The sequence below is a fragment of the Prinia subflava genome, chromosome 19 (assembly GCF_021018805.1).
Source record: "Prinia subflava isolate CZ2003 ecotype Zambia chromosome 19, Cam_Psub_1.2, whole genome shotgun sequence".
Lineage (NCBI taxonomy): Eukaryota > Metazoa > Chordata > Aves > Passeriformes > Cisticolidae > Prinia > Prinia subflava.
In genome coordinates, this window is record NC_086265.1 from 4,130,474 (window position 1) to 4,145,950 (window position 15,477).

A 15,477-nucleotide genomic window follows, 5' to 3' on the forward strand; every position below is an offset into this window, starting at 1 on the left:
TGACGTGGCTGGGGTGCTCTGGGTGCTGGATGCTGAGGTGGAGCAGCCCAGGGCAGAGGAGGGAGCTGGGCTGGGAAGGGCAGATGAGCAGGGCATGGAGAGAATTGTGTCCTGCCTGGTGAGCATTCCATGTGTTGCCTCTAGGGAGAATCACGTCCAGTGCTGTCCTGTCCAGAGGGCAGCACATCCAGGGGTTATCCCATCCACTGGGTATCCCATCCTACCTGGTGAGTATCCCATCCAATCCATGAATGTCCCACCTGTTGGACATCCCATCCACTGAGCATCCCAAACATCAGGCTTTGCATCTGCGCTGTGTCCCACCAACCAAGCACCGTCCCCTCCAGGGAACATCCCACCAGGAGAGCTCCCCATCCATCCGTCTATCCATCCATCCATCCATCCATCCATCCATCCATCCATCCATCCATCGCTCCATCCATCCATCCATCCATCCATCCATCCATCCATCCATCCATCCATCGCTCCATCCGTCCATCCGTCCATCCGTCCATCCATCCATCCATCCATCCGTCCATCCATCCATCCATCCCTTATCCATCCATCCATCCATCCATCTGTCCACACATCCATCCACACATCCATCCATCCATCCATCCATCTGTCCACACATCCATCCACACATCCATCCATCCATCCATCCATCCATCCATCCATCCATCCATCCATCCATCCATCCATCCGTCCATCCATCCATCCGTCCATCCATTCATCCGTCCCTCATCCATCCATCCATCCATCCCTCCATCCATCCATCCCTCATCCATCCATCCATCCATCCATCCATCCATCCATCCATCCATCCATCCATCCATCCAGTGAGAATCGCACCCAGAGAGCTCCAGCTCCAGCAGGGATTGCAGGGCCCAGCAAAGCTTCCCGAGGGAGGGGACAGCCAATTATCCCTGTTTACTAATTTGGGTGTTCATACTCCAAAGCCACCCGGCAGTGACAGCTCATTATGAGCTTATCTCTCACAGAGGCTACTCCTCGCGGGCAATTACAGCACCTCTGATTAATTCCTCTTTAAAGGAGCCCTGGCAGCTTCTAAATTTAAGATTTGTTAAAAAACCCCAAGACCTGAGAGCCAATATTTCCATTAATTACATTACATTTGGTTTTTTTTGCCTATGTACAGCAGACACATTGTGTTTTGCCTCCAGGCTCAGCAGAAGTGGTTTGAAAGTCTCCATAAAGACACATCCAGGCCCAAAGTTTGGGGAGAAGCTTGGAGCAACCTGGTCTAGAGCAAGGTGTCCCAGCCCATGGCAGGGGGTGGAACTGAATGAGCTTTAAGGACTCTTCCCACCCAAACCAGTGTGGGATTCCATGATTCCATCACTGATGGCTGGAAAACACCATCGTGGTCCCCCTGTGGGACTCAGGACATCACCAGCAGGAGGGGAAATGCCTTGAAATCCTGGGAAACTGAAAACTGGGCAAATGCACTCTTGTCCCCAGGAAAGGAAACAACAGAGGTGGCAGCTCCCAGAGGCAAACGGCGTGGGAGGGGTTGATTCCAACCTGGGAGCATGGGAGTTTTGTACTGGAAAATAATCCAGGAAAAAAAAAAAGTGAAAGGTCAAACCAACTCAGGGTGTCTGCTTGGAAATGTGAATATTTGGTATTTCTCCTTTTTTTTTTACTTCAAGTTAAGCCTTCACAAAAGCCTTCCCATAGTTATAGTCATATATATAAATATGAAGCTCTATTTTTATACTCATATCAAAATGAAGCTCATTTCTAACCATCAGCACATCCAGAAGGAGCGCAGCAGCAGAATTCCACTTGGGAAGCACCTGGATAAAAAGCTTTGAGCCCTTGGAGCCCTAAACCTCCCTGGGGTGAGAGGTTCACTCTTCATTTTAAAGCCCAATCCCCCCTGCTTTGCCCATCTCTCTTGCCGAGTCCAAAATAGCTCCGGCGGTATCCGCTCAGCTCTTCCAGAAAGGATTGTTCAATATTTCTCCGCGAGCTGTGGGATGTCTGCTGTTAGTGAGCACATTAAACAGGGGTATAAATTCGTAATGAGAGCCCTGAAATGAATGGCTCTTATCATTTATGGATGGAATAATTAAAGATACTGTACTTGGAGGTTTTACACGGGCCTGTAAATTGTCAGCTGTGAAAGCAGAGAATCAGGAGAGTCAGAACAAGCTCGGGCTGGGCACTGGATGTGACACCTTGGTGCTCGGGGACCCTGGAGGATGCCAGCAGCGCTCTGGGGACATTCCTGTCCCTGCTTGTGCTCCCCCTTTCCTGGCTCCCAGAGAGAGCCAGTCCTGGCTGTCAGAATTTGAGGATTTAAGGGATTTCGGTGATTTTCCTGCCCTTGGAAATCTCACTGGGGCTCCCACCTGCTGCTCCGCCCGGGTGCACAGGGCTGGCAGGGCTGTGGGGATGCTCTGCTCCGCCATCCCCGGGCTTTGGGATGGGATTCCCTGGCAGTTCCATGTCCATGGGACACCCCGTGGGGCAGTGGGTGCAGGGGGACACCCAAGTCCCCAGGATGCCCCAAGGGGCAGAACCCCCTCTGCCAGCACCTCGTCCTATTTTAACTCCGATCGTCTAAAATACTGTAACTATGGCAACAGCTGCAGGTGAGACTCATTACAGTTAATCCTCTAATTACTAACTACCTCTTCAATCAGTTGTAATTACTTTGGGGACACAGTTAACCTCTCATTAGAAACGCATGGCCACGTTTTACCAAAAGCACAAACAGTGACATGCCTGGTAATTTAGCACCGCGGCACTCAAGGCCACTCTCCGGCTTTTATGCCGGCACAATCTCATCCCTGTCATTAACCAGGAATGGTTGTCATGACAATTAATCATTCAATCCCTCATCAGCAACTTTTGCCAAAGGTCACCCTGCTCTTGATCAAATGAGAAGGGAAAATTAAATGAATCAATTCAGCACCTTGGCATTTGTAACTATTTTTTTGGGGGGGTGGGGTGTAAGTTGGCGGTGACCCAGCAGCCACAGGGCCACGCTCTGCCCACGTGTGGGGTGTCTGGGAGCCTGGCCTGGGGCTGGGGGGGCCCAAAAGGAGCTCCCCTAGAGCTGGGGGTCACTCTGCCTCCCTCGGGGCTCATTGATGTGATAGCCCCACCCTGCAGCACTGCCAGCTCCTGCCACGGCCACCCAGATGTGCTGTCCCCAGATGTGCCCGGTGATGGCTCAGCCAGCCTGGTGACCTCCAGAGCCGAGCAGAGCGTCCCTTCCTCCTCCTCCCCTCCTCTGCCGTGCCCCAATTTTGCAAACAATCCTCTCTCCGATCATTTTCCTTTTAAACCTGTAATTAGCTGGAGTCATTTGCTGAATGCAAATCCCAGCCCTTAATTACTGGCACTAACCTTGAGCTGGGCTGGGGTTCCCAGCAGGCTCAGCCTCGTGGCCCTGCCAGACCCCCCTGCAGCCCCCAGCCTGACTTTGGGGTTTACATGGGGTCGGGGGGCTGCTGTGGCTTTGTTCCCACAAAAAAGGTGTTGGGATTTCGGCGCTGCCAGTCAGGGACAGCTCTGCACCTTCCCCTGGGCCCTGGGAGGGGCTGTGGAGGCTGTGGTGGGGTACAAGACTCCCAAATACCCATGGCACTGCTCAGGGCTTCATTTGCAATTTTGGGGGTCTGGGAAGGCAAGGAGTGCTCACCCAGCTGCAGGGACCCCGGGGATGTGGATTTGGGATGGTTGTGCATCAGCGTGGCCATATCTTGGTCCATCAGTCCTGGGGGCTGGCAGAAGGTTGCCTCTGGCACCCCAGGGCACCCTGAGGCCACATCTCATCCCAGAGGGGAGTTCATCCTCTTGTGGAGAGCACGACTTTGAGGGGGGATGCAGCCACAATCCACGTGCCCTGCGACGGGAGGGGAGCCCGGGGAAAGGGAAGTTTCACTGGCACTCGATTATAGGAGATTGTAAAATCGCATTAGGGAGGTTGGCATTTCAAGGCTGATGCGTTTGGACAGGGTGTCTCTCCCCGGCTCGGAGGGATCGATTATCCATCAGAGGGACGGCAGGCTGGAGCTGGCACTGCACATAGCTCCCAGCTCCATCAGCACCACAGCCAGGCAGCCCAGGGACCCCCAGCGGGTCCCAGGGCAGGGACAGGGTCCCAGGGAAGGGACAGGTCCCAGGGAAGGTGGGTGTCCCTGTGCTGGCGAGTGGGATCCAGGGATGCTCCCACCCCCATGGCAGTGAGCAGCCCAGCCCAGCTCTGTTTCAGTTCATAGCCCAGATTGTGAATTCCCCTCCTGTTTGCTCACACGTTGTGACTCCATTCCTGCTCACAATCCTGCCTGGGTGACCCACTTGATGCCAAAAACCCCTGGCACCAGCACCCGCTTCCCTCAGTGCCTCCACTGCCATGCCAGGACCAGGGCCCCGCTTGCTCCCCAAGCCAGGTGTGGCTGGGTGACACCCAGTGTCACCACCCTGGGATGATGTGGGAAGTGTCACTTTGCCTTGGGCTCACTTCTTTCCCTTCCATGTCAGGATCCCCTCCTGGTGCTGCTGTGGTGTGGGTGGGGATGTGGGGCTCCAGGGAAGGGGATGATTGTTATATTGGGGTGTCTTCCAAGGGCCAAATCCCCCTGGGTCCAGGGAAACACTGGATGCCTCCAGCACGGCTCCAGGCACCCTCGGCTGTGCCGGGTGCCAGCATCGCCCTTTCCTCCCTGGCTGTCCCAGCTCCCCGTGAGCCCCTGATTAATTCCCTGAAACCTGCAGTGCGCAAATGAGTAATAATCCCGGCAGCGCTAATTGGTGAGCTGTGTCCTGACAAATTGATTTGCTCTGTGTTAACATGGCACGCCCGGCCGGCCCCACGCCGACCGTCACTCCGGCCTGCCGGGAGCGGGGCACGGAGGGCTCCATCCTCCCCGGCTCCTGCCTGCCAGGGTGGGCAAAGACTGTGGGGGAAGCCAGAGCAGCACCCAAAGCCCCCTGATTTTCATTCTGTTTGGTCTCAGGGGGTCTGTCCTCTGGGCAGCAGGAGTTTCCAGCAGCTGGGCAGGAGCCTGGGACAGGAGCAGGGCAGGGGCTGGGAAGGAGCTGGGAAGGAGCCTGGAGCAGGAACGGGGCAGGAGCCTGGGGCAGGAGCTGGGCTGGAGCCCAGCAAGAGCCCGGGGCTGCGCTGCTGCCGCTCGCTCTTGTCAATTCTTTATGGCGCTGCATCTTTAATAGCTTTACAGAGCCCATTTAATGTGCTCCCAGACATGAAGTGCTGTCTAATCAGCACATTTAGGAGAATTGCCCACATCCTGGTCTCGCTGCCATAAAACAGTGCCCACAGAAGCATCTGTAATTAATGTTTTTTTTCGCTCGCTCTCTCTCTCCCCCACTGAATCAATTTATAAAGCGCGGACTTCCTCTGCGCTGGAGCTTTTAGGCTGTTTTACTCCGGCAGCCGAGGTGACTCGGCAGCGCTCGTCAATTAAGCAGCTGTGTATAATGGATGCTTCAGAGTAAAAAACACAGCCTGATTCCCAGAAATGATCAATGCGCATTTTTCTCACAGAAAAACCCAGGCTCGCACATCCCCACCGGGCTCGGCTCAGCCTCCCGGGGCTCAGCGGAGCCACCGAAAAGGAAAGGAGGGGGTTGGAAAAGAGCTGCTCTTTGCGCCCGCTTTTGGAATGGGAAATTAAAAGCGGGATGAGAATTAAGGATGGAGATAATTAGAGTCACCCGCTGGGCAGGACCTGCCTGCTGCCACCCCGGGCAGGGGCAACGCCCCTGGGGAAGTGACAGTGCTGGGGGAACACATCAGTGTGGCCACAGAGGGTGGGAGGGGGCATTCTGGGACCCCCAGGGGGTTCCGTGAGGTGTCATGTCCCCCAGCCCCAGCCAGGGAAAGTTTACAGGTTTTATTGCCGGAGGTGGCTCCTAATTGGGAAGAAGGAAATAAAACAGGAGTGAAAGTGGGGCTGGGCCGGCAGAGAGGGGCCACTCACCCTCCTGTGCCCCATTTTGGGAGACTTCAAAGCCTCCCGGCGCACAAAGGCGCTGCCTTTGCTCTTTGGATGGTGCGGATCAAAGGCGGCGGCGGGAGGGCACCGGCGGCGCACGGAAAGCTCAGCCATGCGCGGGGCCCCCCGGCCCCACAGCCCCGGGATGCCCGGCACCATCCAGAGCTGCCACCTCCTCCTATTCCCATGGGATCCCCACTGCTGTGGCGTGCAGCAGGAGCCAGGGCCTCCAGCACTTTGTCGTGGCCATCAGCCCAATGTGGGTGTCCCCCGTGTGTCCCCAGCGATGGGAGAGGGACCACCCCAGTGCTCAGCACCATCCGCAGGGGCTCAGGGCTGGAAAGCCACCCCGGGGTGATGAGGTGGGGTCAGGGGTGTTTCTCCCAAAAAACGGCAGCCCCAGGCTGAGCAGCTCCGCTGGCACCCAGCTCCAAGCTGCCCAGCGGGACAGCGGCCGTCCCATGGAAACCTGCTCCAAAATGGAAAACTTATAATGGTGGTTAATTGGTTTTAAGCAAAGCCTAATTTGGATTGTACACCTGGGCACTGTGCTAGTTTCTGAGCCATAATTGGCCTCAAAATTGGGAGAGGGGGTGGCGTGACTGGGCTGTGAGTGGTGGGATGTTGGGAGCACGTTCCTGGGGACAGGGTGCTGTGAGCTGGGTGCTGGGTGCTGACTTCCAGAAGAGGGATATCGGGAGCAGGGTTCTGGGAGTGGGATCTGGGAGCAAGATGCCACAGGAGGTGGGGTGGTCCTGCCAATCCATGGGCTTGGCAGCCCTCATGTGGGAGCCCTGCCAGGCTCCTGTTACCCTGGAACAACAAGGCTCTTGCCCAAGAGTGCTGTGCCTTTTCCAGGAGGGATTTCAGGGCTGGCTCCATGCAGAGCCCGGCTCGGGGGCACACAGAGCCTCATTTGCACGGTCCTGGTGTCACACAAAGGCGGAGCCATGCTGATGGTGACAGGATGTGCTGGCTCGGTCACCCAGACGCAGCTGCCTCACCCCCAGCCCCAAGCTGAGGATGGTGAGGATGGTGAGGATGGTCCCACGGAACAACCACAGCTCATGGAGGGCTGGGAATGCCCAATGCTGCCAGCTGGGCTTCCAGGGAAAACCAGGGTGCTGCAGAGAGAGTGTTTTCTGAAAAAGCAGGAGAAAATCCTGATTTAAATTTATTATCTGCTGTGGAGGCAATGGGCTTGGGCACACCCTGCTGAGGACACGGGCAGGTCCCAGTGCCAGGTAACAGGGACAGGGACAGGGATGGGAGAGCTGCCAAGATGTCCCATTTCTCCTTCTCTGGAATACACCAGGTGGAAATGGAGCTTCTTGTGCTCTCCACATCTCCATTAACCTTCCCTGGGTGCTGTGGGTCATCAGGAAGGGACCCTCAGATCCCAAGGAGCCAAAAGGGGCAGAAGGGGCAGGAGCCAAGCCTGGTGCTGTCCTGGCCACCGTGCCATGGCCAGCCTGGACAGGGGACAGGCAGAGGTGTGGGCAGGGGACCCAACGATGCCTTGCAGAGGTCACAGCTCAGCTGTAGCTCCTCACAGAACCTGGATGGGTTTGCCTGCAGCAACGTGCCAAAAATTAATATGCAAGTGGAAGGATCCTTCTCCCTGGAGCAGGCTGAGTGAGGGGAACACAAACCCGGCGGCTGCCACGGGAGACGATGCTCTTATCAGAGCAGCGACACCGACAACCCAGCTCTATACATTTTTAATAAATCATTTGAAATTCCTGACTGTCAGGAGGATTGAATCCTGGCTGAAAGGCCAAGGGGCTGTGCCAGTTCTCCTGGCAGCCCTGATGGGGGGCACAGGGGTTCTGGTCCCACTCTATGGCATTGTTTGGAGCTGCTGGGCCTTGCTTGGTGCCCTGGGCACTGCTCTGTCCCACTGTGGAAGGTTCAGGGATAATTCACCTTCCTTCTCCCACCACAGTCGGTGCCTTCCACGGTGCTGGGGCCACTGACAGCCCGGCAGAGCTGGGAGCAGCACAGGGGAGAGGGGGAACCTGCTGAAACAAGCAAATTGCAACGATTCCCCTTTTCCAAATGTCAGCAGATTTAGAGGGGAAAGAAGCAAATAAGTTAAAGGTGAAGATCTCCTGGGAATCTCCAGCTCATTCTGCTTTCGTTCCCGTAGCTCAGCTTCCTGGGGCTGCCCCCCTTGGCAGGGACCACCCTGTAATCCAGGCTGGCAGCACATCCCAGCACTGCTCCATAAATCCAGTTAAACACCACAAAAGTCAAGACTTTTGGGGCAGAAGGAAACTGGTTAGAGAGCAACGGGAGGGAAATAAAATATTGGGGTGGGGGGGAGGTGGGGAACACCACACACAAGGGATGGGGCAGGAACAAGCCCAGCAGCACCACCAGGCCTGGCCCTGATGATGTCCTCTTCCAGGAACTGCTCACAGAGCCAAAAGGGGCTGGTGAATTCCCTGTGATGGGCTCTGAGGCCCTGGCACCCTGGGGACTGGCAGGGAGGAGATGATGCCCACAGCAGTGAAGGACAACACCCAGCTGTGCCCACCAAGCCCTCCCTGGGAGGGGCACCTTTGCTCTGCCCACAGAGGGGCCACTCTGCAGCCGGAGCCTGGGAACCCCCCTGAAGCCTCTTGGCCTTGCCTCCACCCAGTGATGCTTCTGAGCACTCCAGCACAAAGAGGCTGTGGGACGGCCACGTGCTGGGTATGGAACATCCCCAGGTGAGATAAAACCAAATCCCCTGTCAGTCAGCGCCGTATCTCGGGTGGCATCGGAGCCTTGGGACTAACAGGGATAGAAAAAGCTCCACAGGCTGGAATTGGCTCCTCTTTACGCTTCTGGCCCTACTCACAAGGGCTTGGTTTTGGTGAAATAGGTTGAATTTTTCACAAGATACCATCAGGAGGGAAGAAAAAGGCACAGGATCTGCTCGGCCACTGGCAGGGCAGTGACAGTGGAGAGCGAGGACACAGTGACCGCGGGATGCTCCTGGTCACTGCTGGGATGCAGAGCTGGCACAGGGCCATGCTGGGGCAGGGCTGGGGCTGCTGCCCATCACACTCCAGCCCCAGGAGCACGTGGATATTTCTGCACCCCCACAGTGTGGGGTCTGTGGTGTCCCCTCAGTGCTTTTACAGGATGGGAAGGGTGTGGGGGGCTCTTGCACAAAGCTGGACTCTGCTCCTTGTGTTGGAGCTGGGAAGACCCTGAGGGGAGTCGCAGGAATGATGATCCATCATATGCCAGTGACCCGGACGGGGATATTTTTAAGCAGGGAATAAAAATAGACTGGGGCTGGCGGCGAGCACTCGCTCCCAGCATCACTGTCAAGGGGGCTGGGGGCTGGGAGGAGGAGCAGGGTGGACCCCAGCCCCCCACACCCTCCAGCCCACCCTTCACCCCACACCCTGACCCCCCCACCATGGATGGTCCATCCTGGTTTGCTCTCAGGGAGGTTTTTGTGTCACCACCTGAGTCCTGGGGATCGCCACCCTGCCCAGGCCACCCCCTGGCCCTGCAGATGCCAGGGTGGTGTTGTGGAGCTGCCAGTGCCCCCAGAAAATGCTGCCTGATGCACTGGGAGAGGACGCAGGCGCCGCTGGCCGCGGGACCCGGCTGGAATGGGGATTTGTCTCAGCTGAATAACTTGCTGAATCTATAAATAAACCGGGGGGAGGCAAGTGCAGAGCACGGGAGCTTCTGCCTTGCTGACCCTGCAGCACCCGAGGCAGCTGCTCCTGAATGCTGCCCAGCTCCACCTCTGTGCCCACCCACAGCGGTGGCACCCGGGGAGACAGCAGGGAGGATGCTGCTGGACACAGCTCCTCACCCAAACAGGAGATTCCTGAGCCTGGATCAGCCGCCTGCCCTCTGTGCCCTCTGTGCCCTCCCTGCCCTCTGTGCCCTCTGTGCTCCCTGGATCCAGGTCTCCCAACCTGGCCCCAGCACTTGGGGAGTTTCTGGCCCCGAGGACCCCAGCAAGGAGCCATAAGGGATCAGATTTTCCCTGTGGGCAAATTCTGCTCTCAGTCTGGTGAGATTTGGGATCCAGGAACGAGCCCGTGCACTGGCACAAGGCGAGGGGCAGCACAGATTCCTCTGTGCCACAGCAGCAGCTTGGAGAGACCCCCACTCTTGCCTTCCTTCCTCCTTCTCCTCCTCCTCCTCCTCCTCCTCCTCCTCCTCCTCCTCCTTTTCACGCCTGGCTGCCCCTGGCCGTCTCACTCCGCTCTCCATTTGGTTTCCCAACAGATGTTGGTGTCTCTCTTCTAACGAGCGTTTTAACGCTGGAATCTCTCTCTCCCCTCTGACTGGGAAGCAAAAACCTTGACATCTCCCATCAGCATCAAAGTCCCTCACCCCAACACCCTGCACCCCAGCAGTGGTCCATGTCCTCAGTGTGGTGCTGCCAGGGAGGTGTTTGTGTCCCCCATGTGTCCTGTACTTGCCTGGAGCCACCTCTTAGACCCTCATGCTCTAGAATGCTGTATTAGGAAACATCTGGGAGCTGTGGGAAACCCCTAAGGATTCAATGGGAATGGGAAAGGGGGTTGTGAACCAAAACCAGGCATGGGAAGGACCCGCTGGAGCGACGACAGCACCACTGGCACTGATAAACCTCAGCGGGGTGAGTGGGCATCCCTGAGCCCCTTTGCTGTGTCCTGGTGACATTAAATACAGGCAGGAGCTGGCAGGGAGGTGAAGGTGCCATTTCCCCCTCTGTGTCCTTCATCATCCCTTTGTGTCCCTGCTGCCAGCACGGGAGGGCTGCGCACGGGGCAGGAGCCAGCGATCCCGAATATCGACGGCGGCCCCAATCAATGCTATCTCCTCTTTCCATGCCTATGAGCTCATTGATTTTTTTTTTTGTTGTTGTTACCTCTGTGTTTATGTAATGTCTGAACTTTGCACAACTGAACCGTTTAATGTGCAGAAAAGAGCCCTGTTGCCATGAAAACGGACCTGCAAATGACAGCACGGATGCGGAGATATCCCTGTTTTATTGGGCCATACGGAATGGATTTTAACCTTGATAAGTCAATAACTTTTCGTACAAAAAGAACAAGAGCAGATACAGCTTTCAGAACCTTGAATGCATTTAAAGCAGAGAGTAATGGCCCGGTTTTAATCCTCGGGAAATCTTGCCTGTTCCGAGGGCCAGGCATTGCCAGGGCAGAGTGACATTTTGGGCAAAGAATTACAGTGTGCATTTGTCAGGATGAGAGATGGAGACTCCGTGCTCCAAATTGCCAGTGCCAGTCAAAAATAATGATATTAAATTAAAGGGATATCGTTGTCTGAGAGAGCACAGAATCAGAGAAGAGGATCAATGAATGGTTGGAGTTGGCAGGGACATTAAAGCTCATCTTGTTCCACTCCCTGCCATGGGCAGGGACACCTTCCACTATCCCAGGTTGCTCCAAGCCACATCAAACCTGGCCTTGGACATTTCAAGGGATCCAGGGGCAGCCACAGCTTCTCTGGGCAACCTCTGCCAGGGTCTCAGCACCCTCACAGATAAGAATTTCTTCTTCACATTTAATTTAAACCTACTCAGTTTGAAACCATTCCCGTTGTCCTGTTACTACAGTCCTGTGTTATTCCTTTTTTGGGAGCATGGAAAACTTCGGGTGGGCTCCCCAGTGCCTCAGGGGAGGGACTCACCCGCCACCACCCCAGACATGCTGATGCATTATTTATTTGTGCTAAAGCAGAAAGACTTTTAAAAATCTCTCTCCTCCAGCTTCCTCCCTGCAATTCAATCCCTCTGGAAGTGGCAGCGGAGCCGGTCTCACTTTGCAGAGCTCATTCATTAGCAGATTAAGGCTCTCCTTGTGTTCCCAACATCGCTGGGGGAAATTTATGTTCCGGCAAAGTATTCACGGGTTCCCTGAATCACAAAAGTGTTTCTCCTCTGTAAAGTCTAAAAAAAAAAAGGAGAAAAGGGATGGAAATGGGGAGGTCAGAACTGCTTAATAGTATCTCCTTGAAGGCAGTGCCAAAACACCCACCTTTTGAAGTTTGCTATTCCGGGACAGATCTCTTCCCTGGCAAAGACGCCATCACCCTTTCAAGTCCTTGTGAGTGACTTCAGGTGGCTAAAACATTTTCTGAGAAGAATGAAGGCTCCTTTTGATATCTTTTTTTCCCCCCGAATAAAGAGCAATCTTTCTTCCTGCCTTCCTAATAGCTTTGATTAAATTATCTCTGAAAAATCTAAGTGCTATTCGCAAATCTGTAATGGTTTTATTCTTATCGCCGGCCTCTATTGCAACACGGGGAAGCGGATAAATAAGCTGCAGAGAAGGTATAAAACTACACCAGAACCTGCCAGAGAGATGAGCTAAAAATGTTTGAACTGAAACAAATGAGCAGTATGAATAGCCCTGCTCTGAGATGGAATTTATTCAATATAATGTATTTTCACAGGGAGGATAATACGTGTTATAATTGCACAGAGGAGTCGCTCTCCTGAAAGCAGATCCAGCTATTATTTTAATTTCCCAGCCTTCAGCATTACCTGGATCAGGAGTGGTGACTGGAGCAGCTCCATGTGTTTGGAAAATGGGTCCTGGGTGTCAGCTCTCCCCTCGCCACCCCTGGATAGGGATGCCTGGAAAGCTGCTGGTGTGGGGGAGGTGGAGAGGCCCCAAGAATAAACCAGATCCACTCAAAACTCCACAAAACTCAGTAAGAAGCCAGATCTCGGCTAAACTGGTCAAACCTCAGTGCTGCGAGGCAGGAGCCAGGGAGGAAGGATGCAGGAGGTGATGAACCCTGGGGGCTCACCCTGGGGTGCTGAGGGGGTGCTCTGGACCTGCACATGCCCGTGTGGGACCATTATGGACAAGAGTGAAAGGGCTGCATCCTTCCCACAGACCCTCTCACACGTGAAGCGGCAAAAAGAACCTGTGGCAGGGATTTTGGGCAAGCAATAATGGATTCCAGGACTTGGGCTAACGGGGGCAGCCTCAGCCACAGCAGCGCTCGCTCGGATCTCACAGTGCACTGGGTTCAGGGCTGCCTGTGGCCATGGCCATTGGGGTCCCCAGCTGAGCTCCAGCCTGGCTCTCATCGCCCACCAGCCCCGCACTTGTCACCTCGCTGTCCCCGTGGTGTCCAGGACCACAACTCCCATGAGGCCTCGCGGCGCCCCCCAGCCCCGCGGCGCGGCGGCGGCGCGCGGGGCACGCCGGGAAGCGCAGTCCCTCCGTTCGGATTTTCCCGCGAACGCGGGACTCGGTGTGTTGGGGGGGGCACGTCCGGCGCGGAAGCTCCGCCCCCTTTTCTCCCCCTCCCCTCCCCGCGCAGGACGCGGCGCCGTGGCCATGGCAACGCGCCGGGGGCGGGGCCGAGCCGCGTGCGGCCGCCGGGCCCCGCGCGGGGCGCTCAGAGCCGCCGCAGCCGCGCGCCGGGCGGGAGCCGCCAGCCGGGGCCGCCCCGCCAGCGCCCCCCGCCCCGCCCCGCCCGCCGCGACCCCCGCCCGCCGCCGCCGCCACCGCCGCCATGGAGCGCTGAGCCGCCGCCGCTGCCCCCCGCGACACCACCGCCCCCCCCCCGCCCCGCCCCGCCGGGCACCGACCGCCGCCGCACAAAGGGAACCGGGGCAGCCGCGGTGTGATGCCCCCCGGGGTCGCCGCGCCGCCCCAGCTCAGCCGCGCCGGGTGGATTTGGGGTTAATTTATTTTTTTTTTTTCTCCCCCCGGATATTTTTTTGCTCTTCCTTCTAACCCCCCCCCCAGCTTTCCTCGCCTTGCTCCCCGCCGTCCCCCCCCGGGGCCGAGCGGCGGGACCCGCACGCTGGCCGCGCACGGGGCGGGGCGGGCCGCCGGCGGGGCGCGGGGCCGGGCGGGCGCCGCCGCTGCTGCTGCGCGGCCCGGGGGGGGCGGCCCGGTGCGCCCCGCAACGCAGCGCCCGCAGCCGGGCCGGATCCAGCTCTGACGGTAACGGGGGTCCGGGCATCGGGGAGGTCGGTGGGGGGGTTACCGGGCGGGGGCGCGGGGACCGGGGGGCTCCGCCGGCTCCCGGAGCGCAGCGGAGGCGGTGCCGCCGCAGCGCGGTGCCCGGCGGTGCCCGCGGAGCCGCCGGCGCCGGGGCCCGGCTCGCCCGTCGCTACCGGAGAGGAACGGGAACAACTTTTGGTTTTTCTGCTGTTTTTTTGGTTTTTTGTTTTTTATCCGATTTTTGATTTTTTGTGGCTTTTTGGGTCGCCTGACTCGTAAGTGGAAATAAAATATCCACGGGTGCCTCCAGGAGGAAAGCTGAGACATTTCCACCGGGAGCCGACCGGGAGCTGCCGCCTTTGCTGCGACCCTTTTCTGCCCCTTTTCGCCTGGAAAGAAAAAGGGTTTTTTCTCCTCCATCCCGGGCAGGAAAGCGCCCGATCCCACCGCGACACCGGAGCGGGTGGTGGCAGAGCAGGACCCCGCCATGGACCCCGCGCCTGGTGTGGATCCCGCCGGTCACAAAGGAGAGGGAAGAAGGACCCACCCAGCGATGGTTTATTTAACACCCGTCTCCCTGGCTGCCTCCGCCGGGTCAGGAGGCTCTGCCGGGGAAAATCCCCTCTGGAAAAAGCTCTGCTGCGGAGGCAGCATCCCTGTGGCATCTTCTGGACTGTCGGCGCTGGGAATACGATTCACCGGGGACAAGGCATCGTGGTCCCCGAGAGCTCCTGGGCACCACGGCTGGGCATCCACCGGGGCGGCCGGCGGCTCCAGCCGGGGACCAGCGGGCTGCGCCGCCTCTCTGGCTCCGTCCCCGGCAGAAATGAGGTGTCGCCGGTGCCAGCAGCTCAGCCCCAGCGTCCCAATCCTGCTCCGGGGAGAGCCGTCACATCGTGGAGATTTAATGGCTGGAGAGGCAGGGCCTGGACGCAGCGAGCCGGCGGTGGCACGGCACAGCTCGCTGCAGGGCACGGCTGCAGCCGCGGCTCGGCTCCGGCCCTGCGGGGTATTTCCGAGGAGAAGGCAGTGGCAAAGTTTTCCAGCCGTGCTTGGTGTTTGCCAAGGGATGAATTCTTTGGCGTCGGGCAGTGGTGGTTTGCCCGGCTCTGGTTGTCGGGATCTCCGTAGGGAGGTTTTTGATACGTATTCATGCGTGTGTATATATACATATTTATATATATATTTATGTGCATCCTCTTGCTCGGGATGCTGTTGTCCAGAGGCTGCAGGCAGCTTGCCCGGGTGGGTGATGAGCTCTCATGGAGGACAGAGTGGCCGTGGGGCTCTGCAGGCATGGGGACAGAGCCACGCGGCCCCTCTCTCAACAAGGAGCGTCCAGCGTCGTTCTTGGGCTAATTTAGTGGGATTTGGGAGTTTTACACCTTCTCCTGCCCCTATGGTGTGTCGGGCACATGTCGCTGGTCGCTGGCCGCACACATGGACATCGCTCTGGTGGGACCCTGGCTGGCAAAGCTCTCACACCCGGGCTGTGTTGCTGCGGGGCTGAGGTGTGAAATATCCCTGGCAGAGGGCACCCGGCATCC

The 15,477-nt window shown here is 57.4% G+C and overlaps 1 protein-coding gene across 1 annotated transcript in view; it reads left to right on the plus strand.

Annotated features, from left to right (window-relative positions):
* The first annotated feature begins 13,777 nt into the window (after positions 1 to 13,777).
* The window catches only part of FAM222A (family with sequence similarity 222 member A), a 29,371-nt gene continuing 27,671 nt past the window's right edge, over positions 13,778 to 15,477 (plus strand). The window contains exon 1 of the mRNA XM_063416039.1: positions 13,778 to 13,930. The gene's annotated coding sequence lies outside the window, so the exon portion shown is untranslated. The remainder of the gene's footprint in view (positions 13,931 to 15,477) is intronic.